At 40.6% G+C, this 25,417-nt stretch overlaps 1 long non-coding RNA gene across 1 annotated transcript in view; it reads right to left on the bottom strand.

Moving 5' to 3' along the window:
• LOC142945859 (uncharacterized) overlaps positions 1-22,088 on the bottom strand; it is a 36,194-nt gene extending 14,106 nt beyond the window's left edge. Inside the window, exon 1 of the long non-coding RNA XR_012952948.1 lies at positions 21,932-22,088. This is a non-coding gene — a long non-coding RNA (uncharacterized LOC142945859). The remainder of the gene's footprint in view (positions 1-21,931) is intronic.
• Positions 22,089-25,417: the final 3,329 nt, after the last annotated feature.

The following is a 25,417-nucleotide window of genomic DNA, read 5'->3' as shown; positions in this document are numbered from 1 at the left end:
TTCAAGCTGATAAGTGCCAGCCATAGATAACTGCTGCCATCTGTTGGCCAAAACAAATCCAGGCGGTAATAAAAACCTTCTTTTTCAGTGTGTTGTAAACTCTATAGCTCAATGCCAGTAGCACTTACAGTGATGCTGACTGATTGTGAAGAAACTTCAGAGTGTTACCGTTCAATAGAGACTAAAATCATACATGTACTCCCAATGGTTCAATAAGAGCTGTCAGTTTACTTTGGGTACACCTTGGATAGGCGTTTTAGGCAAATTTTACAGGAGTGGTAAGATTAAGGGCCAATGTTCTGCGTATTGGCTGATAAGAGATGGTTTATTATATATAACCGTGACCGTTTCACAACGCAAACCACGTTTTACAACATTAACCGTGGCTAATTCACAACACTAACCATATGTTACAACATTAACTGTGACTGTTACACAACACTAACCATGTGTGACAACATCAGGTAACCAGCCTTCTGGTCCTGTGTAAAATAAAAAGATTTGTTATTCAAACTGATGACGACTATAGAGTCTGTAGCTTACATTATGTCACAAATGTGTTTTCATAATTTGAACTACAGATGCTAAAAAATCATGGTTGGCCTTATGATTTATTTTCTAACTCATACTAAGTAGTTTTGTTGCCTAAACCTACCAATGACGCTAACCACGTGTTACAAGTTAACCGCGACAGTTTCACAACACTAACCATGTGTTACAACATTAACCGTGACAGTTTCACAACACTAACCACGACAGTTTCACAACACTAACCATTTACAACATTAACCGCGACAGTTTCACAACACTAACCACGTGTTACAAATTAACCGCGACAGTTTCACAACACTAACCACGTGTTATAACATTAACCGCGACAGTTTCACAACACTAACCATGTGTTACAACATTAACCGCGACAGTTTCACAACACTAACCATGTGTTATAACTTTAACCACGACAGTTTCACAACACTAACCATGTGTTATAACATTAACCGCGACAGTTTCACAACACTAACCATGTGTTATAACATTAACCGCGACAGTTTTACAACACTAACCATGTGTTACAACATAAATCGTGAAGGTTTCACAGCGTTAAGCACATGTTACAACATACCCAAACAGCAAAATATGTTGAGTAGGGATGAGATCACTACATTGAGAAAGGTGCAAACCTACACAAAACTTGAAAACAAACAACAAAACTCATCTCTCATTGTCTATATTTCTATTGTCCATATGTCCTTGGACTATTCTCTGGTGGAGAATCTTGATGGATGATCTCTACAAGGCCATACTGTACATGGTCTTGGCATTGACATTGGGCTCAGACAAAGGCAACCTAGTAGTCAAATAACACATGCTCATGAATGGCTGAATCCATGTTGAGCATGGTGAATAGATGACTTTTAAGCTAAACAGAGCTCTATTTTTTCCTGGAGGACTTTACATTACACATGGTGGTCATTTTATAGGCTGATACCAGCTTCAGTATGCTGTTCAAAATTTGCTGAATACATAAAAAAAAAAAAAATCTAAAACCTTAACTATGGTCTTATCGCTTCACCTCCACAATGTTTCATTTTTATTGGCTGTCTACAAGTGGTATTGACCAGTGGTTCACAACATTAGCGTCAGAAACGATGCAGGATCACAAGACAAATAAGATGGTTTTTCATTAGGAGCTGGTGATCCATTTCATTTGAATAACGTGTCCAACAGACCAAACTGGCAGAAGTAGCTGAAACTTGATGGTGGCATACTGTCACAATCCCTGTCTGACCCTTTGTGTGTTTACCTCTGTTTCCCCCGATCTCCTCTCCTCTCATGTGTTCTGTCATTCCCCTGTTTGTTATTGTGTCCATGTGTCTGTGTTGTCCTCTGTCTGCCTCCAGACACCTCCCATGGCCACATCCTTGATTGGGGCTGCAGACAATCCAGCCGATCACCTCTTGCAGCTGACACACCAGACCCGGGTTCCACTAATCACATCTTGGCAGTAGTTCAACCCTGGTCCTGCAGACCTGGGTTGTCAGTCCGTATCGTCTTCTGCCTCGGTATTCCGCTACCGCCGTCCGTATATTCCCATTGACGATTCCTGTGCTAATCTCTCTCCTCTCTGCTGAGGGTGTAGAATACCTGATAATCTGCCTGCCTCTGGTGTCGATCCACGCGACATCACACCGTCGATCTGCCTGCCCTCCGGTGTCAATCCACGGGAATCACACCGTCGATCTGCCTGCCCTCCGGTGTCGGTCCACGGGTACCACACCGTCGATCCGGCTTGCATCCTGTGTCGGACCACGGGTACCACACAGCCACACATACATATCTGTCCAGTTGAAAATAAATCTGTTTGTACAGGATTCTGTGTCCTGTGGTTGCTATTGGGTCCTGACAGATACATGGAAAAGGTGGCTGTCATTCATGCTAGGGGAGATGATAACATTATTAAGTTTAAGTGAGGAAGTGCATGAGGGCATTGGTATCCTCCTTTGAGGAATTTTCTACTTTTTTTAAATATACAATATCCCCTAAATAAGCAAATCTTTTCAAACTGTCCACAGACTTATCCCCACATCCCTTGGGAATTGCTAACCGCTCTCGACCCCATTGAACTCAAACAGCCACTCCCCACCCGCTCTAATGAGCTCACAATGGTGAAATTTGCCTGATCTTTCTCCCTGTTCCACCACATGCACCCTCACAGCCCCTCTGCCTTTTACCCCAGCTCCTAGTAAACAAAGCCCCACCGTTTTCTGCAGCCTACCTCCTGTAGTCCCCACACCATGCATCACCCCTAAACCAGCCATCGACCAGTCAACCACCTTCTGCATTATCCCCAAAGGTGTAGATAGGAGAGGTAAACCAGTCCTCTACCAGGGCGGGATGATGGTCTGTAATAACTTCAATGACCTAGGTTGCAACACCTCTAGGTATCGATATCCGCCAGACCAACCTGCCCCCACAATCCAACCAAGCACAGCCTAAGTATCTCAATACCCCAATTAACATCAATGCTCAAGCTTCTGCCTTAAAGAACCACCCAGACCACCATTTCATTAGCTTCCTCATACATGGTTTCACACACGGCTTTCACCCAGGCTTGCAGGTTAAGCCAGAATCTTCCGACACATGTCAAAATTTGCAATCAGCCAGCTCCTAGCCTGACACAGTCGATAAACTCCTGGCTCAGGAAGTCAAAGACTGATACATGATTGTCCCAGTCACTAGCCCAGCTTTCCCCATATTCCTAATCAGTCTTATCGGCGTAGCTACTAGAAAATATTTCAGGAAAAAGAGACATCATAGACCTCCCATCCCCACACGGCTCTACTGTCCAAAGCATCAATAGCCTAATTCCCAGCCCGGAATACTTCATACAGTACATCACAATTGATCACACCACATCCCTCATCAGCCTGGCAGGTCAAGGAGCTTGCTTGCCTAAGGCAGACATCACCGGCGCCTTCAATACTTCCCATCCTCCCTGACAACTGTCACCCTTTTGGTGTGCTTTGGATTTCCTCCTGTCACTCAAATGCACCAAAGTTCTACTTCTCCCACTTTTGCTGTTAGGCCACTTCAACTATGCCATCCGCATCATCCTCCAAAGTTGATCTTTCTTTTTCATACCTCCTTTCAGTTGCTGCCTCCGTTTCAAATCTCGATGACCACTTCACACTTAACAAAGCATGCAAAATGGAGCTACAATTGTGGCACCAGTTCCTCTCCTCATGGAATGGCATCTCTTTTTACGATGACCAAGACAAGCCGAAAGGCATCCAGCTATTCACAGATGCAGCCTCCTCCATTGGCTTCTACGCCGGTACTGATTCTCAGCCGAATGGCCACCCGAATTCTCATCCCTCACTCCTTCTTCCACAATCTCCAAAATGTATCACATAGTCAAAGCAGCCATTCTTTGGGGGCACGAATGATCCAAAAAGACCATCGCAATATATTCAGACAGCAGCACCGTGGTAGAAATCATTAACAAAAGATGGTGACATTGTCTAGATATATTGCAGTTCATGGGAGGGTCACCTTGGTTATCATCCGAGCCTCCCACATCCCAGCTTACAAAAACTCCATAGCTGACTCACTTCCATCCCTTCATCCCACAACCTCCATCCTTTCATCCCCCACCTCCTTCCTCTTCCTAAATCCATCCCTCTCACTTCAACATGCAACAATCCATTTGAAACCCATATCGAGGTAGGATAATGGTGATGTTTGTGCACCACTCAATGACCACACAAACTAAAGTCCAGAGAACCTCTCTCAAGGACAACTCATCACCACCACAAATAACACAAACCAGCCTTGGGAGCATTAACAAGAAGAAATAACAACATTCCTGTTTTTTCACACATTGTGTGTGTGTATTCGTGAGTGTTTGTGTGTGTCATCGTGGCCCCTGCCGATCCCTCTTAATGTCTGCATTCAGTTCTTACTTCAATTCATTTCCCTATGTTTTTGTTATAATGGCTTCAATTGTTGCTTCTCCAATCAAATTGCATTAGAACATCATTCATAGATGAAAGAGTGTGTATTTTGTCGCAAAGAAAATGTCACAAAAAATAAAGATGTGTAATTTGAACAAAAGCCTTAATTTCCTGAGGATAAAACCAGTTTGAGAAAAAAAATGTAATGAATCACAAAAGATGTTCTTGTAGACCTGGATGAGAGGCCAAAGTTCACCATCAGAAGCTAAAGCAGCCTTCGTTTACTCTCTGTGTGACTTCAATTCCCCGAGGGTAGCTGCACAAAAAGCTTGTTGTTTTGTGGAAAGCTACTGGGAAGTGCACACACACAAACACACACATACACATGCATTTACCGAAAAGGTTAGCTGTGACATGTTCTTTGGCATTTTCGAGGCAATAAAACCCCATCAAGGAAACACAGCCATGTGTGACCAACATAGCAGCTCCACTGCTGCCCTACACACTGCTGCAGAGCACCAACAGCTGAAGGCTTCCTGAGGTGTCAGGGCTGAAAGTCACACCAGCAGAAAAAATAGAAAGAAAAACAGGCAACTAGAAGGCTAGGTGTGTTTTCAACGACCATTGCTGTATTGTGTGCCTGAACACTTAATTCAAACTACAAGCGGTGTATGCAGGTAATCGGCTTGAAGTCGTCGTATAAGATACGTCATACAATCTTAAAAACAACATTAAACTCAGCAAGCTATCTGCCTCTATAGCAACGGCTGAGTTACATCGAGGTACAGCAGTGTGTGTACTGGTAGTTCCTTCCGCTGTTAGCTGTTAGCAGTTAGCCAAACACACCATCCAAATAATAAAGGTGAGCAAAGTGTTACCCCCCTACTGTGGGCACAGAGTAGCAGTTGGGGGATGGGTACGCACTCAGCTGTTATCACTAGCGGCCCCTACCGGCCAGGGGTCGGTTAAGAGCAGTGAGTGAGGATTCAGCAGGCATTCAATAGCAGTATTAAACAGGCAATAAAAGCTCACAACGTTGCAACAATAGGTCCTTGAGCATACAGCCAATGCTGGACACCCACAATATTATGCAGTTTGCTGCAGCCAATTGAGAGTGGACAGACTCAGTGGTGCACACTCAGTCAGTCACTGACCTACTCACTAACGGAGCCATGCACACAGGCGACCAATTGCATAGTCTTCCTGAGATAATAAACCAGAAAAAGTGGACAAAAAGTATTTGTACTTGGCAACAACTTCACTTGTCCTGCTCCAAATACACTGGAATCATGTTGGGGTGATCAGTGAACAGCAGATAGCATGTGTGCCAAACAAGACAGTCTTCTTATAACGGAAGCCAAGGAGTTGAGGGAGCAAAATATCTGACACCAGTAAAGTCCCCCTCTTGTCAACAGAACACTCGCTCACTGCTGATAAGGACCTCTTTCAATCTAGATATAAAGGAACATCCCTTTAAAAAGCAACTTTGGTGAAATAAGCCAGAACAGATATTATATTGGTATGTCCCAAAGAGACTACATTCACTGTTTGCTAGTCTGTCCAAGCAAATTAACACACGTTAGTTATTTTAGACTCTGATTATATTTTTAACAAGGGCACAAAACAGCATTATCTTCATCCAAGTCAAGTAGCTAAAATGAGATCATTTTAACTCAGAACGATACTGAAATGCTAATACGTGCTTTTATTACAGTCCGCTTACATTATTACAACTCTCTTTTCACTGGTCTCTCTAAGGAGTCTTAAGAAAAATGACAGGTAATTCAGAACACTGCTGCCAGGAGTTTTACCAATTCACAAAACACATTACCCTTCTGCTTGCACTACTGCACTAGCTACCTGTAACTTTAAGAATTGATTTTAAAGTCGTTATACTTATAACGTTACATAATCTAGTGCCTTCATTTATCAATGATGACTGCCTTTTATTTTCGGTTCCACCTAGAACTCTCACACAACCGCCACTCTTTTAGACGTTTCTAAAGTGTCCCACAATAAATATGATGAGGCTACTTTCTGTTAATGAATAAAAAATAAAAAATATTTAATTTCGCTTTTAATTCCTGTTAACTTTAAATTGTATCAGTGTTTTTTTGCAATTAGATTTTACGGAGATATTGTTGTTCTGCTGTTTTGTTAAGCACTTTGGGCTTTGAATTGTGCTATAGAAATAAAGTTATTAATATTATTTGTGTAGGCTCTGCCTTTATTATCTCTGCTAGCCGTAAGCGTGCGGGGAGATCATGCGTTCAGTTGCGTGCGTTCATGTAGGGCTAGCTGTCTAGCCGCAGTTAATCTCTCATACTACTGGACCCATCACCATAATACTGTTGGTGCTCATTTCTGACTGTAAACTCAGGGGCCTCTCGTGGTTGCAGTGCTTCATAATTTATTAGACCTATTTTATTGACTATTTTATATTATCATTGACTTCTGACTCCTCACTCCTCTTAGGCCGCAAGTGATCAACACATTATTCCGTTTGGATTCTTGTTTCTACCATGGTTCCTTCAGATTTCCACGCCTAGGTAAGGCAGGTGCACCTCTCTTGTTTCTATTATTTCTGATCACATTGTACACATCCCAGCATAGAGCAACAAACACAAGAAGATCAAGATGAGCAGACAGGGGGCATAGGGCAACAATTTATCCAGATTATCTAAACCACCTCATTTGGTGGTAACAATGAAGGTGAGAGCACCTAAAATGTCAGCAACAGAGTTGAGGACTTCGGTCGCCTGAGCTAACATGCTGACAGTGTCAATGCTAGCATGTGTTAAGCTGCTAAATCATGTTCACTGTTGATTTAAATTGTAGACAAAAATACTAAAATTAGCTATTTTGCACTAAACACAAATTACAGCTGAGGCTGATGGGTATTGGACAAAGTGAAATTGTGAAGATGGCATTTGAGGAAATGTCAGATTTATCAGCATTGAAACTATATGGGTTGCAAATTCCATCACTATATATAATAGCTGTTTAGATATTTGACTGTTAATGTGCAGCAGTTTGCACTGATGTGCAGTTATTAGTTTACATGTTCACTAGTGTGTAAACCCTAAGCCATTCAGAAACCACTGAGCAATCCGTGCTCCTCTTGAGGCTCGACTTTGGCTTCCAAAGTTTTGACAGTGCTGACATGACTCAGTGGGAGCGTCAGGGAACTTCAGTAATAAATGGCAAACCGAGCAGTGATAAATCATACAAAGTTTTATTAAACCAAGGCTGTTTTGTTACAAACTGCTTCTGCCTAAATCAAAATGAATCAGTTTTAATCAAACTGTTCACATCTCTTAATATCAATATAAAGTAAAGGAATGTATGTTTATACAGCTGATCCCTGTATAAACATATATATAAACAAACGTATAATCCCTATTTACGATTTCGTAGAACATTTATCAGTTCAATCGTACCTATAATCAGCTGAGTTTTTATAATTAAGGTTCAATCCTCATATTATTCTCTCAGATGGCTTCACCAAAATTACCATATCATATTGACATATTTCATAGTGTCTATTTCTTCTGAAGAAAGTAGTTCTAAGAAACTGATTACAGTGTTGATTATCCTCGATGAAGATATTGCAGTTATACTTTTTTCTTTCGTTTTTCTTTGCTGTAATTCCTGCAGATATTCCATTTACCTTTATCGCATTCGAGCGGAAGTAGAATCTCAGACACAGGTATCTGAAAACCCAGACACATACATGTAAGACGATCTGCATGTTTAGATACCACTATAGGAAAGATGTAGATATACATATACTGTACGTATATATATATTTTTTTACCCTTTGGATTGACCCTTTAAAATCTCTGCCCCAAACCTGAAAATGTAAACACTATGGATCAATCTACAAACAAATGAACCAAAGCACAGACAGCAGTACATACTTCCCTTGAGCCCAAAGAGGAGACATGGGAGAAACAGTACATTGATAAATGTTCTCTCAGATCAGACTATTGCTCAAGGATAAACTCACTGGTACCTGCAGCCTTGAGTCCGTGCAACTTCCTTCAGCCAAAGCTATTTAATACCCAAGGCTAAGTCACTACAAACAGAAGCACGCCTTCAATTTCATTACTTTTCTTTAAAGCAGTTTACAGTCAGCCACTCTGTAGCAGGCCCCTGAAAGCATTAACAGTCACAGGTAGATGGACTTTTCATTTGAACTCTAGGTATAGAAGTCAAAAACCACACATTAATACTTAAATATAACCCAGAGATAATGCAGTTCCCTTTGAGAAGGGTCCGTGCACAAAGTATAATTATTTGCCATTGTTCACGTTGTATAATGAACAATAGTAGTTTAGGAGTATTACCTCATGTCATTGGTCTGCTTGTGTTCATGTAGATGTATTCTGATAGTGTGAGTTCGATGTTCGATAGCCAATGCTGCCTAAACACGGTTAACTCTTTCCATGTGTTATTGTATCATTGAACGAACGTGCAATGCAATTCCACGCACCAAAACATCAGCTGGTTCCATTGTCCAACTTTAATAATGAAAAAATTGAGTAAAGGAAGTTAAGAGCTGTAAACAAAGACCGCTCGCCTTCAAAGTAGAAGTTGCTCCAGTGATTCATTTAAGGAGAGCTAAATTAAAGAAACAAACAATTATTATAAATAATGAACATAATATATAACTGTGATAAAGTCACATTTCTGCCAATTTTCCACAATTGAACGTGAATAAACTGCCAATGGGCACAAACACTGAATTATTTGTATGTAATGATTCCTTACATCATCTATTCATGATATTATTTATTTAAATAAAGGCTTCTCAAGCTATTTGGGTGAATGTTACTGTAGTGTTGAGATGTGATTAGTCTGACTCTATATACGATCTGAAAGAGTTGATTTACCCTGAATTCTGACTTCATTGCTGGCTCTGTTGTCATGACAATGACATCACTAAGCTATCTCATGTAGAATCCTTTAGGTTTATTTACTCTTTACACTTTTAACTATTCTACATAAAATAAAATTAATGAATAAATACAAATACTTTTGCAGGATTATCCTCTGGGCTGTATAGAGTGCTTCAACATCATAACAATCACTTTCAAGCATACTCTTCATTAAAAGTTCATTCAAAGTGTTTTAATGAAACCCAGAACCTGTTTATTAACTTCAGTGTATTGACCATTTTAAATGAGTCTATAGCATGCAACTTGTTGTGCTTTGACAAGCTTTGACACAAGCATTTAGGGACAAATACTGAGGCCAGTTCAAGGTAAATCCACTCTTTTTACAGTCAGACTCATCACACGTCTCGAGGTCTCGAGACGACTTTTATGAAATCTGGCACTTGTCTTGGCTAATGAGAACAAGTTGTTCCTGGCTGCTGATTTGGGAACAGTTGTACTGAACGTTGCCTGATTCTACAAACATGAACCATGAAAAAAACAAGTATGGTCCTCAAACTATAAATAGATTGGTATGATATTAGAAGATAGATCAATATTATTTATTGATATAATAGTTCTGTCCATCTAACTCCTTAATCAATATATTAGCATTAGACACTATTGCCTATTATGGTCTTCAACAGGACTCTGCCTTGGACTCGGTATTGACTTGGTCTCAACCGTTCTTGACTTGGACTCGACTGGACCTGGTCTTGGACTTGATTACATTGGTCTTGACTACAACCCTGCATGGAACTGTAATTATATTCATCAAAAAATGGTGACAGGTGACTGTAGCCTCAGAGAGATCATCAGACAATTAAAAAGAACGAGGTTCAAATTTCTCTTAAAAAACTACAAATCCGTAACCTATAATGAGTCAAATGCAACTAAAAGCAATCTTTGTCAAAGGCTGAGAACAAAACGTCAAATGAAAGCCGATCCCTTTTACTTGCTGGGGGTTGCTACATGTTTAGGTCTCAGTTAGACTCCCTGTAACATCTGTCAATAAGGACATGCTCCACAATTCAATTTATCAGAAACCATGAGCACCAAAGTTTTATTTATTAAGATTTACCGGCATTGTAAACAAGAGAGATACATTCAAAAGTGGTGACTACCTTTGAAGAGGTCATTAAGTCTGAATATGCGTCCAGTCCGCAATTATTTATAATCCTTTAGTCCACCGATCAAAATAAACAACTTATTTTTTCAAAATAATGTATCCAAGTTGTGAATATTGTCAGCACTCAGTGTCTGCTAACTTAGTTTGTCAAACAAAGACCTCACTTTAACTCGTATTGACGACATGTTCTCTTCTTCCTGCACACATTGTTGGGTATGCTTGTCTTAGCACATTCACACAACACATACGGTTCTGTACAGTGACTACAGGTTCAAAGACAAAAAGACGCAAGGTGTTTTAACTGAGCACATGAGAGTGGTGTGTGGATTAACAGGACAGGAGGGTATCAGGTTTACATGCCAGGCAAGAAGGCTAACCAGCAGTTTCATATCCATATCCTGCTGTAAGGGAACTCATAATGTTTAGTGATGTCATAGATTACAAACCAGCAGAATAATGTAATGTAATGAAAAAAATGTGCCTAATATTTTCTCCAAGCCGCTTTTCAATGTTTTCTGAATTGAGGGAATACATTAAGCAGCCAAGCGTGAAACCCAAATGCAATATCGACTCCTGTCTGCAATTTGTCAAATCTGTAAAATATATGGTGGCGTGCAAATATCCAGCGCCACCATTTATGGGGGCTTTCATAAAACATATTCTTTGGTAATCGTGTTCTGCAGACAGCCTTATGTATTATTGAACAGTTCTCATTTTCATTCAAACAACCTGTAAGTCCTTCACGCACACACACACCCACACACAAACATAAACACACATGCACAGGCACACAAAATCCCTTACAACATTTTGCAAGGGAATTAGTCACCCTGTCGTTTGCAGCCAATTTTCCGCAGCTAGCCGTGGCATTTATCAAAGCAGAGCAGGTAAATGTGCACTTGCCAAGCAGTTTTATTGAGCCTTATTTAGTTGCCATTCTTACTGAGCTAACCAAACCCCCATAAACACACAGTGAAACGTGCAAATGCGCACACACATACACTGTCACACACTAATTCACAATAACCAGCACGATGTGAGTGTGGCTGATTACATTATTACCTTCTTGTGGTTCAAAAACAGGCCGATTGTGTTTCCTTTGTCTCACTCTCAATGTCACTCTCACTGTTTTCTCCTTCAATCTGTCACCAATTCAGTTTCTCTTTTGACTGAGACTGTTGAGCCGGACCTACAGTCGGGTGAGCTTTATACTAAGGACAAGGGGGATGTGTCCTCCCACCTTTACAGCCACTGAATCCAGATAATATCATTAAGTTCAACCACATTCAACAGTCGACTCATACGAAGGAGCTGCAGAACTGTGGACCATTTTCTTGGAGTGACGACAGTCGGGTAGCACTTTCTTAAAGGACTTTCTTAGCTATGGCAACAAGGCGCATGTACATGCTGCGGTTGGCAGCTCCCATGCATTTCGTAACATTTTTTGTCTTCATTTTATGTTTTTTTGTGTTTATTACTGGAGCACTTATGGCATATGACTGAATACACTCAACATCTGAAAAGGTGCAGCGGTCCTTGAGACGATCACCTTCCACGGCCGACCAACCAGCCGGACCTGCCGAACCAAACGCCACCAAACTGGCCCAGAGGAGACAGGGAGGAGAGCCCGGAAGCTAAGCTAACCCAGCTAGGACCTGAGGCTACTACCACTACCCAGCATGCTGCTGGCTGTCTGATGAGCGGTCACAGGAATAAAAGCCTACATCTTCATAGAGACCTGACTCCATCGTGGCATCCTGGATCAAGCTGCACTTTATGGGCAGACAGCAGGAGAGAGAGCAGGACTCTGGTGGACCAGAGGAGGTGGACTCTGTGTTCACATCATGGTGCTTGCTGCTCAAACATAGTGGAAGTTGATGGACAATGTTTTCCTCATGTTACGTTTTTAATGTAAAGATGTCGGCCATATTATCTGCCCAGAGAATTGTTTTTGTTGCTGCTCTTTACATTCCTTGATGTAAATTAAAACAATGCACTACAGGAATGAACTACTGTTTATGTTTGTCACGTTTTTCTTGTGTTGCAAATGGAACACAACTGCATTTAGTTGTGCGTCCCTGTGTTGGATAATGACAATAAATGATCCTTGAATCCTTGATAAATCAAGTGAAATCTTATTTCCTTTCATGAAGCATAAACCCAAATCAAATGAATCCTACTAGCAAGTATTATGTGTGTATCGAAGCCTAACATACATCAATCCACTGTGCTATAGAGCTCCATTAAATCACTTCCATGAGCCCCACTGCTGCACTGTGTGACCTGTTCACACACAAACTGTAGTTTATTTGGTCTCGATTCCAGAAACACCGTCCTGCTGCCACAATATAGTCACTAGAGCACCACATGTAGAAAATAGTCCCCAACAAAAGCACGGTTTCCTCCAGTTTGAGTGACGTGTGATGAAAACTACAATGTCCTGTGGTTCTACTGAGCCTTTTCTTAAATATAAACCATGCATTGGTGAGGTGTTTGTAAAGATCCATGTCTTCAGTAGGATCCAATAGGCTTAAGGCTGAGAGCCACAGACAGGATAGAGAGGTCAGCAAGTTTTGTGAGCAAACTAACAAATTGTTAGTCTTTCTGTGGCTATATATTACCTGATACAAATCAGCCACAAAAACAAACTCAACTGCCCCAAATTACGATGTGATCCGTTTAAATCCTATCTGACATTTGATACATTATCATGAGCTCCCACCTGACCCCCTTTGTCAACATTGCAAGTGTAAAGAAAGGTGGAGACATTTATCAACCTCCGTCTGACATGCCAAAGAGCTCTTGATTAAATTACACTGAAATATTTGATAATCTATTATTGTGCAGGTCTAATTATTTGGGATGCACTATTGACCTAGTTTGTAATTGAATTCAAACTGCAACACGTTGTTGTGTTTATTAATTCATGAAGAACAGCCTGCTGCTAATGATTTGGTGCCTTGGAAATTAATTCCTCATTTCTCACTCCATCTCTCTCAAGGCCTCCGACAGAGCCTCTCTTTCATGTAGTACATGTACGGTGCCGATCAGATCAAATATCTGTGGATAGTGAAGTACTTTAGCCAACAGGCTATACTAACACATTGTAATATCTAGGCCTACAACTTAACATCAAACATATCTTCTGAAAGGATTAAAAACAGCAAGTTTATTTAAAATTGAACATACAAGATATTTTGAATTGTTAACTGAAGTAAACCAAACATGGCACAAAGGGAATAGGGTAAATTAGAGCTAGTGCTTTGACCTCGCATACACCCTTTTCAGAATTCTTACATAACTATTGAATATATTCCTTTTTTGGAGGTGATCAAACGCAATTACAATAATTTCAATTTTCAATTGAAGAGATTGAAATCAGCGCGAAAGAAACTAGTACATTCACCATTCTCTATGAATAAGTGAAGTCTACTTGATATATTATGTTGCATATACTAACCTGCTATTTCACTTTTTTTTGTGAATTGTTGTCTGTTTGTCGGAGCCGTATTTTTCCCAGCCCGATGGTGTGTGTGTGTCTTTGGAATATGTTTGGATTTGCCCGGTAGTCCCTGATTGGTTGACACACCACGGCATTCTGGGGCGGAAAATGTAATGCCCAAGAAATGTTGCCAGGTTGGGCAATTTTCTAAATCCTGCCTGGAAAACAAACGTCTATGAATACAAAACAAGACCCATTTGAATCGTATGGTAAGAAACTTTATTTCAATTGTCATCTGCATACATGAAATATAACATTTGCATTTCACACATCCTAATCGTCAGAAGCAGTGGGCTGCTGTAGAGCGCCCAGGGATCAACTAGGGGTTCAGTGTCTCACTAAAGGGCACCTCCACATTGGATGGACATCAATGAGTGTTTTGTTAAAGGGCACATGACTACACACAGTCCTTACTGATCGATGCAGTTCCAGTAAAAATGTAACTTTATTAATTTCCACACCTTTCCATTTTACGGTAACAGAAAGGCATCAGAAGAGATACATGTGCCGCTGAACCTCCCGGGGTCCGACACAATAGAACCACATTACTGTAACAACTGGCGGGCTAGCTGTAAATACATTTAGAGACTCCATAAGTGGTGCCAGGTGCCTGTTGCTCCCCGGCTGCCTGCTGGGAGCGGTGCCAGTGAAAAACACTGTGAAGCAAATCAAACAAACACAGCTGAAATGTGAAAGTCTGTGAAATGTGAGGGTCTAATTTGTCCTGTTTACTGTGATGGATCTGAGATGAAAGCAGCAAAAAAACACTGTATCACTGTAGATCAGGGCTTATGAGTGTGGGCACATACACACAGAAATACACACCATCATCAGCAGAGTTAGTCAACACCATCTGTGGTGTCTGTTTATTCCTCTCTTAGATAGAGTGCTCATCATTAGAAACCAGGATGACTGAAACCGTGTTGCTCAATAAAAAGCTGCACTGCAGGTAAGCTATCGTTCAAGCGCGTGCGTGTGTGTCGTTCCATTTGTCTGCAAGTGTGTGTGTGTGTGTGTGTGTGTGTGTGTGTGTGTGTGTTTCCAACATTAAACTGAGGCTGATGAAACCACTGTGGTAGAAGATAGAGGTGTGGGAATGTCTCCATTCTGAGATGCGTTGTGATCGACTCAGCACCGCTGCAGTGACCGAACATAATCAGGAGTTTGGTTTGGTTTCAGCCCAGTGTGAGTCTTCACGTTTAGTGACTATAATTAACTGTTGCACTAGTTTCTCTGCTCTGATCTCTGTGTTTCACTGAGGGTGGAGCGAGCAGAAACTCTGTGTGCACGCAGCTGAGAGACGGCACCCAGCAGTCTACTGGCTTGTCGCTCTCGCTACCAATAAATATTAGCTGCTCCGATTACTAATGTGCTAAAAGAACCTTCATGTAGTCTGAAATACAGCTGTGGTGTTTCTAACCCTGTTGGCAGATGCAGTGACTTAAACCAAGTAACGCCAGGTTCACACTGGACTGTTGCTTGAGCAGTTATCTTCACACCACCTCAGCGACGATCAACAAACAATTCTGCTCCTCTAATGTTTTCTATGGAACTTATCTCTGTCTGCTTGTGTTTGTATGTGTGTGTGTCTATCTGGACACAACTGAGAAATACGTGGAAAAAGTACATCATTTAAAAACCACAATCACAAACAGCAGTGACACAGGGCTAATTCTAATAAATTTGGTGGATGGATTTTGAAATTTGATGATGTCGGAGGGGAACCGGGGGAATTGAAACTCCAGGAGAACAGCAGGGAGAGAGATGAGAGAAGTCAAAAGCGTGGGATGCATATTTCAACAGAATGAGATCTTTTATTTCATATAATATATCATTTATATTGTTTATTGTAGATTATCAGTGTGTATTCTTGCCAGATTTGCTCACAGCAAGTGAAGAAATTGACCGGATGCCAAAATAGCAACCCGGCAGTGGCTATCCATCAGTCAGACTTGATTTGTATAGTCATTTTCATACATATGAAATGTAACACACTTCCCACAGTACCCCCCCCTCCACACCCAAAACAATTAGTGACAGTGTAATTCATAACACTCAATACTAACAGAAAAAAAAAATAAAACAGAAGATAAATATCAATTTAGGGTGAAACACCTAGGATTAGGATTTGAAATAAATTAAACTCAGAAAGCCCGACTAAAGAGTGGTAGTACAATACATAATTAGAAAAAAGACTAAATAGTTAAAGTCAATAAAATGATAATTAATAATTAATAATGCTCAATGAAAAGCCAGTATATAATGCCAACATTCTCTGCTGCCCTCAGGTCCTTAGGAAGGCTGATCCAGAGACGTGGACCACAGTAAGAGAAGGATACCTCACCATGGGTTTTAGTTCTGACATATAGATATATAATATAAATCTTTGTGTCATCAGCATAGCTATAGAAATCTGTGTCATGGCTCCTGGTGACGTTTTCAAGTGGCAGCATGTAAAGTTTGAAGTGAAGGACCTTGAAGTGAACCTTGAACAACACCAAAAGTCATTGTATAACTTTTAAAGGAACATTCCTTCATACTTACAAAACATTCTCTATCTTTAAGATGAGATTTGAACCAATCAAAAACTGTACCAAAGAAACCCATCAGATTGTGAAGTCTCCCTAAAAGAATAGAGATCTACTGTATGAGAGGCTGCCGTTGAGTCAAGTAGTACTAACATCAAATGTTTCATATCCATATTGGACCTGAGGTCACTTACAAACTTTACAATCAAATCACAAGAGGAGGGTTAAATGTCTGGAGTATCGAGTAAGAGATAAAACAATATGTGTTGCCACTTGAGTAGTAAGGCTTCCTGACAATTTGTTCAGGTATATCCTGATGTATAAAACCACTGATGATAAAAAAGAAACAGAAATGATCAGAGATGCCGACAGAGATGCCAGTGGTGGGCCGTCAGGGCTGGCCTCAACAGAAAAGTTTTAACTATTTTATAATTTCATTATTTCTCATAAATACACTACATGTATTCTAAATATGTTTCCCATTATCTTATTTTCTCATTGCACAGCTACTGTCTTCCTCTGTTGCTCTGCTTCCAGCCTGCAGCGCTGCTTCCAGCGCAGCTTGCTTTAAGTAGAGCTTTTATCCAATCAGATTCAGCCCTATGCTGTCTCTAAGTAAAAATCTGCCCGGAGGTGTTCAATGACACAAGCTGGTGAGCAGCATGCTGACCAATGATGGTAAGATGGTGTGGTTGATGTTCAATGAGAGCAGCCGTTCTTCCCTTTCAGCAACGTGACTATTGGATGAAGATATATCGTAAACATGATGTGTTCAAATGTAATCTTGTAGAATTAAGTTTTCGGCGATAAACGTGAATAAATACAGTTGTTTGAAAGAGATGTTTTCACAGCACAAAAATACATATTAGAGAGGAAATTATGACCTAATAGTGATGAAAATTATGTTAGAAATAGTCTTTCTAATAATCGTGAAAACAGCAAAACCATGTTATTGTTTCTTAAAATAATCATGATATCACAATTTCAAATCGTGACGTCCATAGTTCGGATTTATCTGACTGCGTATTCATTCTTGAAAAAGTAGCCAAGTGCAGTGATTTAGAAAGTTGAGAACATGCGTTGAGAGACATCGAGAATTGTTGTGCATTCGATTCGCTGACAGCTTATTGGCTAAATATTCTTAATATTCTAAATATAACTTTTTTATGTTCCTGATTGGCGATTGACAAGGGAGAGACAGGATCCAAACAAGAGGGAAGCAGTGGCTGCCAGAAACTGTAGAAATCATGGTGCTATAATATTTTACGTGTCCCATTAGGCTATGAATTGTGGGTAGGATTATCCAGGGGGGAGCACACAGGGAACGACCTTACTCATCCCAATGGTCCCAGTTCTGTCTTTTATTCGGACCAAATGTGCTTTATCAGCTTCACAGAGGAGAGCAGAAGAAGACAGCCGGCTCTGATGTATCCGCAGGGTTACAGCCAGGCTGCACGGCGGCCATCCAAAGGGAATGTTGCCTCTAAAATCAATGGAAGATGCTTCATTGTCACAATGCTCTGGCATCCTCCTTATGTATGCCTTGCATACAGCCTTGCATCAGCGTTTTTGTTGTGTTCTCAAAGCACTAGCAGTTTTCCCACATTCTCTTTGAATTCAATGTTCAATGAATTTTACATTACTGTACATTTTACAGCCAACATGTAACTCATGTTGTGGAATATTTCTTATGACTAGTCGGGAGAAGAAAGTTGAGGTTTTCTATCAATATAAAGTAAAACAGAGTTTTGATGAACGATCAAGGTTTGTAAAGTCAATTTATTTGCTTGCAAGCAAAGAGAACAGTCTCACAGACACATCGCAGTCATCTAGGAGAGTGCTCTACCTACACTCAGAATGCATGGACATTTATACTCAGACAGCTTCCTGTTATCTGCTTAGCTAACAAGAATACACAAAGAACACAACAAAAGGCAGGTCATCCTTCGAGCCTTAGTATATAATTTAAGACAGTCAGGAAGATGTTTTATCTCCTGTTTACAGGAGATAAAAGCCTTTTGTTCACAGTTTGCCTTACACTAATCAGTTTAAACTCACAACAGATGCTTCCTTTGAAGTCACTGTGACATCGTAAAAATGACCATTTGCAGAGACAGAACAGACATTCTTTACCCTCACCCATCTTATCTGCATGCAAAGGTTTACGCCCTTACAACTTCAGATAACGCGTCACAAATGACTTCAAAAGTATTTAAAACAGAGGATCTCTGTTAGTCAAAGCCTCTCTGTGTCTCTGTCTTACGAAGAGTAAACAAACAGTGCCCAATGATAACAGATAACAAGACACCTGGATACTAAACTAATTAAAGTCATCTGCTGAAACTACAGTTTGGTGTCTGCTCTTTTAGGACTTACATTCCTTAAACCTTCACATTAGACTATGACATATTTTCCCATTACACTCATGTTCATCATTATCAAGTTGTAAAATGTGCCATTACAGTGTCGTTGGTATTTGATTATGGTTCCTTGTACAAACGATTCAACATCAGTTTACACTTCCACTATATGTTTTGTAAAGTACGTAGGCCCACCCTCTGGGGATGTTTTTAGGGGTTTAGGCTCGGCCACTTAGTTCCAAATTAGAGAGCGAAATCATGTGGAAAATATTCCTATTGGGATGTAGATTATGTACAGTGTTGACATTTGGCATCTCTGCTCTGACCTCGTCACTCCACTCATGAAGCACAAAGATCAGCACAGCAGGGAGTGATCATGATGATGAGAACTGAGAGGAGTACGTAGACTCAGGGCCTACAGGTGGCTGCTGGGGTGGGGCTTCTAAAATGTTGAATGGCAGCAGCAGCAAGTGATGGCATGACTGTGACGGTTGTGGCAGCAGGCATGTCAGCAAAAGAGATTGGATTTTCATTTTGAACATGTTGTGACAAAGTGGGTGAGAACACACCATTTGTCCCTATTACATTCATCTATAAATCTGACCATGCTTGTCAATTGTTTGTTTACCATACCCACCATGTGTTCCAGAGGCTAAAGGGGGAGGCACCCAACCATTTCCTCTATTTATACACTGGATGATGTCATCCGTGATGTCATTGGGTCAGACCAAGTATTGGGGGGATTAGAGTATGTACATGTAGATTTGTAGGTTAGTTGTGATCTGTTTTACATTGTGGTGAGTGTATAGCAAATTGTAAACCATATACAATTGTTGGCTATCTAAAGGGGTGCTGTAAGGTATAGCTTTTGTCTGTTAACTAGTGGTGTCAGTAATTGGTGTCACCTGCACTCATGGTATGAGCTAGATCCTGCTGATAGGAGGCTCTATATAAGGAGATGACTTTGACTTAACAGGGAGAATGAAGATCAGTGTGTAGCTGTGTGCATGTGATTATGTTACTTTACGATGAGTTTTATTCAGTTAAATGTTTGTGTGTTTGTATATATGTTTGGTTACACGTGTAGCAGGGCACTTTTATAAATAAAACACCTTTTTGATATCGGAACAAAGTCTCGTGTCTGCCTCCTACCACTTCAGAAGCCACTCCGGTCAGGCTTCACCACACATGTAAAAAATTAGAAGGAAACAAAACAAGAATAACCAATGAAAATAAATTGAACAAATAAATAAAAATAATATGTTCGAAAAGCAGAAGTAAACACTTATAAGGTCCTACCATAGACTGTATATTAGAAGTGGTCATAGTCACGAAGTCACACATTGGTTTGTGGAATACAGTTTTGAAGCCTCGAGTTCAGCAATTTGATCGTCGCCATCTTGGATTTTGCACCAGAAGTGCCAATCACTGTAGCCCCGCCCTGAAGCATACCCTGCTTTATGGTCTGTTTGACTCTAAATGGACCATAATTTACTAAATGAACATCATGCTGTATTGAAGAAGACTTGAAACTAGAGATTGAGACCATAAACTCATGTTTACAATGTTTACTGAGGTAATAAATCACTTTCAATTCTTTTAATTTTCATTTTCTTTGAACAAGAAGAGCATTTTTTATACCACTTAGATTGTGTTTCTACAACTTAAATAAGGAACCTATATACATCAAAAACGTCCTGACTCAGCAGAATGCGTCATGGTTGCTCACAACTATTAAAAACCTCGTAAAGCCTTCAAATTACATTTTACTTCATTCAATTGTAAATACATCTGTGTTACCAACCACGGACGCATTCGGATTAAAGTCACCAGTTGACACCGTTAACAGACTGAGTCACTACAGCCTGCTGCCGCAGCAATGGTGGAGCCACTAGATGGCAGAGCGCACAAAGCGGTTGCCGGATTCGTTCATACTGCTACAGTAATCTTTTATTTTATAAAGGTTTACTCCCACCTGGAGATGTGGTTGGCGTGGAGAGACTTGTTACATTAAGTGGACACACCTGTTCAGTGTGTTATCAAACCCTCACACAGGTGTTCTCAGTGTATCAGGCGGAATAGACCTCTTCTCAGGACTGTGTGGTCGCTACACACTAAGTGAGTCACAACTTCCTGAGTTTCAACTGAGCTTTGTTGAACCTGTAGGACGAGACAGAATTACACCTTCATCATTCTAATTGGTAGAATAAGATTTGTGACCTAATAGAGTCCCGTCAAAGCTCCGGCCCATCTTCAACCCGAGCAGATCCCTAATCAGCTATAATAAGTGACCTGTGTTGGTGTTCAGAGACTCTGATTCGACACTACACTCATGAGTGTAATGTTCAGGTGAGAAGAATATTACAGATCATAGCGACTGGTGACTCAAATTATTGATTTAGTTATTTTGCACCATTTGATGTGAGGGTTCAGTTCTGCTGGAGACATGTGCTCTTGTTCTTATTCTTAAATTTAAATTCTGTAAAATCTTTGAATACGGAAAGCACTTTTAAAAACGGACCTATTTTTTAGGCCTCTACTCGAATATTGCATGCACATACTAAAAAGACTGTATCTCTACAACGACAAGGTCTATTTGAATAAGTTTGGTGTTATAATAAAGGGAAGACTTGTGAGATTTGTTCAGATGTGTAAATATCAGTATACGTTACTGGTTAAGAGTAAATAAAGATGGCACACAGCACAAATTACCTTCTGGCTACGAGCTCAGGACATCTGCAAATATTGTTCGTCAATATTGTGGATCTGTCCAGTTTTTTTTCCGGATTAAACAGCAACGTATGGGCAACACTATCATATAAGTCACTTTTTACACACTCCAAACACAACTATAGACTACTAATATAAGCATCTAAAAAACGTGGCATAAAAGCATGAAATCCTGGGCAGAAATCGGCGTTATGTCTGCCTCAAATCAATATTTTCACCACGAAGCTAGCAGCTAGCCGGCTAATCCGTACATCGTTTAGCATTAGCATCACGCAGAGAAAGCGTACATACCATCGGCTCTTCTCTCCGTAGACGCACCGCAACGCTGTGACCGTACAACGGTCCAATGCCACTGGTCTTCACCGGAAAAAATCCATGGTTTTTGGTCAGGTTTTATGAAATATTAGTACAAAAACATCGAAAATGCTCCGGTTGAGAGCTACCGTCATGGCCGCGAAGCGCATCCTGTTTATGCCGAGCCGGTTCCTGTGGAAGGGGGGTCAACCCAGCTCGGGCCAGCGGTCAGACTTTCGGCCAATGGAATTTTACGCACGGGGAGACGCCGCACTCTTTGCAACTGTATTGGCTGAAACTTATGTCAATCAATACCAAATTCGACAGAGGCCTTCCTGAGACGCTGACGCGTCGAAGGAGGGCTTATTCACTGAAATCGACCGATGATAGGCTGAGATAAAGCGACACACACACACAGGGACTGAGAAAATCCTATGGCTGAGAGCTCTGATGATGTCAGGAATCTGTATTTGGATGTATTGAATAATATGAGTGATAAAAAAAGTGAAATATATAGTTATATAGTATATAAAATTAGAATAGAGCATGAGCGAGTACAGAATTTCAAGCCGAATGCTCATTTCTCTGACCTCCTATTATGCTGGCCTGCTTCACTCAATCTAAGTCAAATGAGCTTAGAGAGACCACAACCCTGTTTGCTATGACACAGGAGTGTTTGTAGGATTCATTCTGCAATAATTCCAAAGAAATATCAATGAAAGTGCTTTTTTTTCAGGCGAATCTGAAACTTTTTCAACTTGAGCTGTGCCATTAGTATAGCAGTTTTTAACCAGTAACATATACACAATATTTACACAATATTTACACATCTCACAAGTGTTACCTGTATAGACCATCAAAATTATTAAAATAGACCTTGTAGTTTGGGTAGTTTACTCAAGAGAGTAGGAGTTTGCAATTTTCGAGCAGGGGGCTAAAAATAGGCCTAGTAGGCAAAATTAAACATTTTCAGATTCGCCTAAAACAAATGATGCAGCTGCAGTTCAAAACCTCTCCCAAATCATAGCACAATATGTGAACAGTCTCTCTGCAAAGTTTGACTTTGATAAAGTGAAGCAGAACAAAATTAGAGCGGTTTTAGTACAGAGAGTTCAGGCGAGGTCTCCAAAATGCTCATTTTGGCACCATGTGTGCCATTTGAATTTTCTCATGTACAAAACTATATAGTTCACTTGTATATCACTAATGATGTTCAATACATGCAAATACAGCAGTTTGGCTTTATTTTGAAAGCCAGAAACCTCTCTGAGCCCTGTCTGAGTGTAGGTTTTTTTTTTAGCGCCTTGTGTGTATTCAGGGCTGTATCTTAGCCACCCATTGGTCGATTTCAGTGATTGACTCCTCCTTCCTACGCGTCAGAGCCAATAGAATTGAGCTATACCAACGTGGAAAAGATTGACAGCACTGTTAGCCAGTCACAATCAACAACGTGCCGTAAACTGTGAAGCATACGATCTGATATGCTGAAAGTGAAATCCCACCCCTGGTCCCCCTGAAGCCACGGAAATTGACGGAATGATTTGAGTGACACACAGGATATCCGTTGAACATATATAACGGTGACAATGCGGGGGATTATTGCTTTTTCTCCTGCAAAATGCCAAAAGTAAGGTGCATTTTCTGATCATAATCGATAAAGCGATTTGTGTTGCTGGTGTTTGTTGGCTCATATCTCGGTGATGCTTTGTTGTAGCGGAATATGACTTATATGTGCAGAATCCGTAGGTTGTCTGCTTGGAAAGCTTGGAAAGTGCTGTATGAATAAAATGAGTATTATTTCTACACTAGTTGGCTACTTATCTCTAATTTCTTCTGTTAAACTAAAAATTAAGCAATGGCCTCCAAGAAAACACCACAACACTCCACTAACCTGAGATTGAGTCCCAGTACGGGTCCTTCAGGGCTGCTACGACAAGCTAACTGTTGCGTTGGTTAACAAATATCTAGCTACTGCTCGATAAAAAGAGAAAAGTAAATCTTAAACTGGTTAAGCAGCTGTTGTTTATTGCTGTATAAATGAGTCTCCATACTTCAGACACGTCTCTACTCAAGGATTACACAGGAGGTGTAATGTGATTACCTTTGTCAGAGCCTGGAACACATCACTGTCTACACTCCCAGCTCTCGCCTGTTTGTGTGGGCACTCGTCTGTTTTTTGTGCCTTACATAAGCACGCTGCACCAGCAATCATTTTGTGCTTTTAACATTTGGACAGCCTACGTTTAAAGTGCTGTTTAACCTTTCAAAACGCTGCCGAGGCTCCGGGCAACATTTGAATAATACTTTCTCCGCCAACATTTAGGGAGAGGCTTGCAGGCAGTCAACTATATACAGCTTACTACATCAAAAAAATAGCAGTGTCTATATTTAGGGTTCAAGGATAAACTGTATTTATTTTTAAAACAAATGTTTATTATTCCTTTTTATCATCTGGGCTCTTGAAAAACACGTCAGTTACAATCCTTTACTCTCTCCCCTTTGTTCCCCTCCATATTAAAAACTCATAAGACATATTTAAACAGTAAAAGAGGTGTTTAAGGAGGCGGCTGGAGATAAACTTTAGGGCCTTGTGTATTTTCAATCTCAGCCGTTCCCCCGGGCCCTTCCTTTATCGCCTTTAAGAGAATACAAATCACTTCAATTATTCAAACCTCCAGACAATTCAGAGGGAATGAAAACGAATACACGAGGCAGAAGAGCAGATAAATAAACGTATGTGTAAACAAATTCTGCACGCATTAATTACACATTTCAAAAAAACAGCGAGGAGGAGGATGCTCGTCAAGAATAAAGCACAACTTGTGTGCTTTACTGGGCCTGGTGTTGTTTCTATGCCTCAGCTACCATGGAGTAATACGCCCACACAGATAAACAAAGCAGCTCCCTTGGTATGTGTGAAACATCCTCCTTGTTTTCCTGCCTTTTGTCATCCTTCACTTGATCTGAGATGCTTTAGTCATATTGTACACAGGGACGGCTGCGGCTTTGGTGGGATGATGATGTTTAAGAGATGGAGCGGCGTGCAGAACGGAGCGTCGAGGAAATAATGACCTACTTTCTGGAACTGTGGTCCCTCCACACAAAGGTGACGAGGTGTTCAAAAATCATTGACCTGCTGGTCAGCTGGAACAAGAGACTTCTTTGAAAAATCCTGACAATGAGCACTGCTGAGCTTTTCACTCCTCACAGTGGAAGACATGGGGTGAATAGTGTCACTCACTGAAATACACAGAGAGCTGACAGTGATACTGTGTGTTGGCCACATTGATCAGTGAACTGTGAACTATGCTGAGTTAGAGCATCTGTCGTACGTCATGTGAAGACGAGAGTCGAAGAGGGAGTGAACGAGTTCGTTGTGCTTAAATACTCTGTGCAGAGGAAATGAGCGGTGTTGTGGGCGTGGCCCCGTTCCTGAACTACATTTATAAAACTACATTTCACTAACAAGGAACACGCCAATAA

Source organism: Anarhichas minor, unplaced genomic scaffold (genome assembly GCF_050575085.1).
Source record: "Anarhichas minor isolate MPS153535 unplaced genomic scaffold, ASM5057508v1 ptg000008l, whole genome shotgun sequence".
In the NCBI taxonomy this organism is placed as follows: Eukaryota; Metazoa; Chordata; class Actinopteri; order Perciformes; family Anarhichadidae; genus Anarhichas; species Anarhichas minor.
This window is presented reverse-complemented; position numbering and strand designations above follow the sequence as displayed.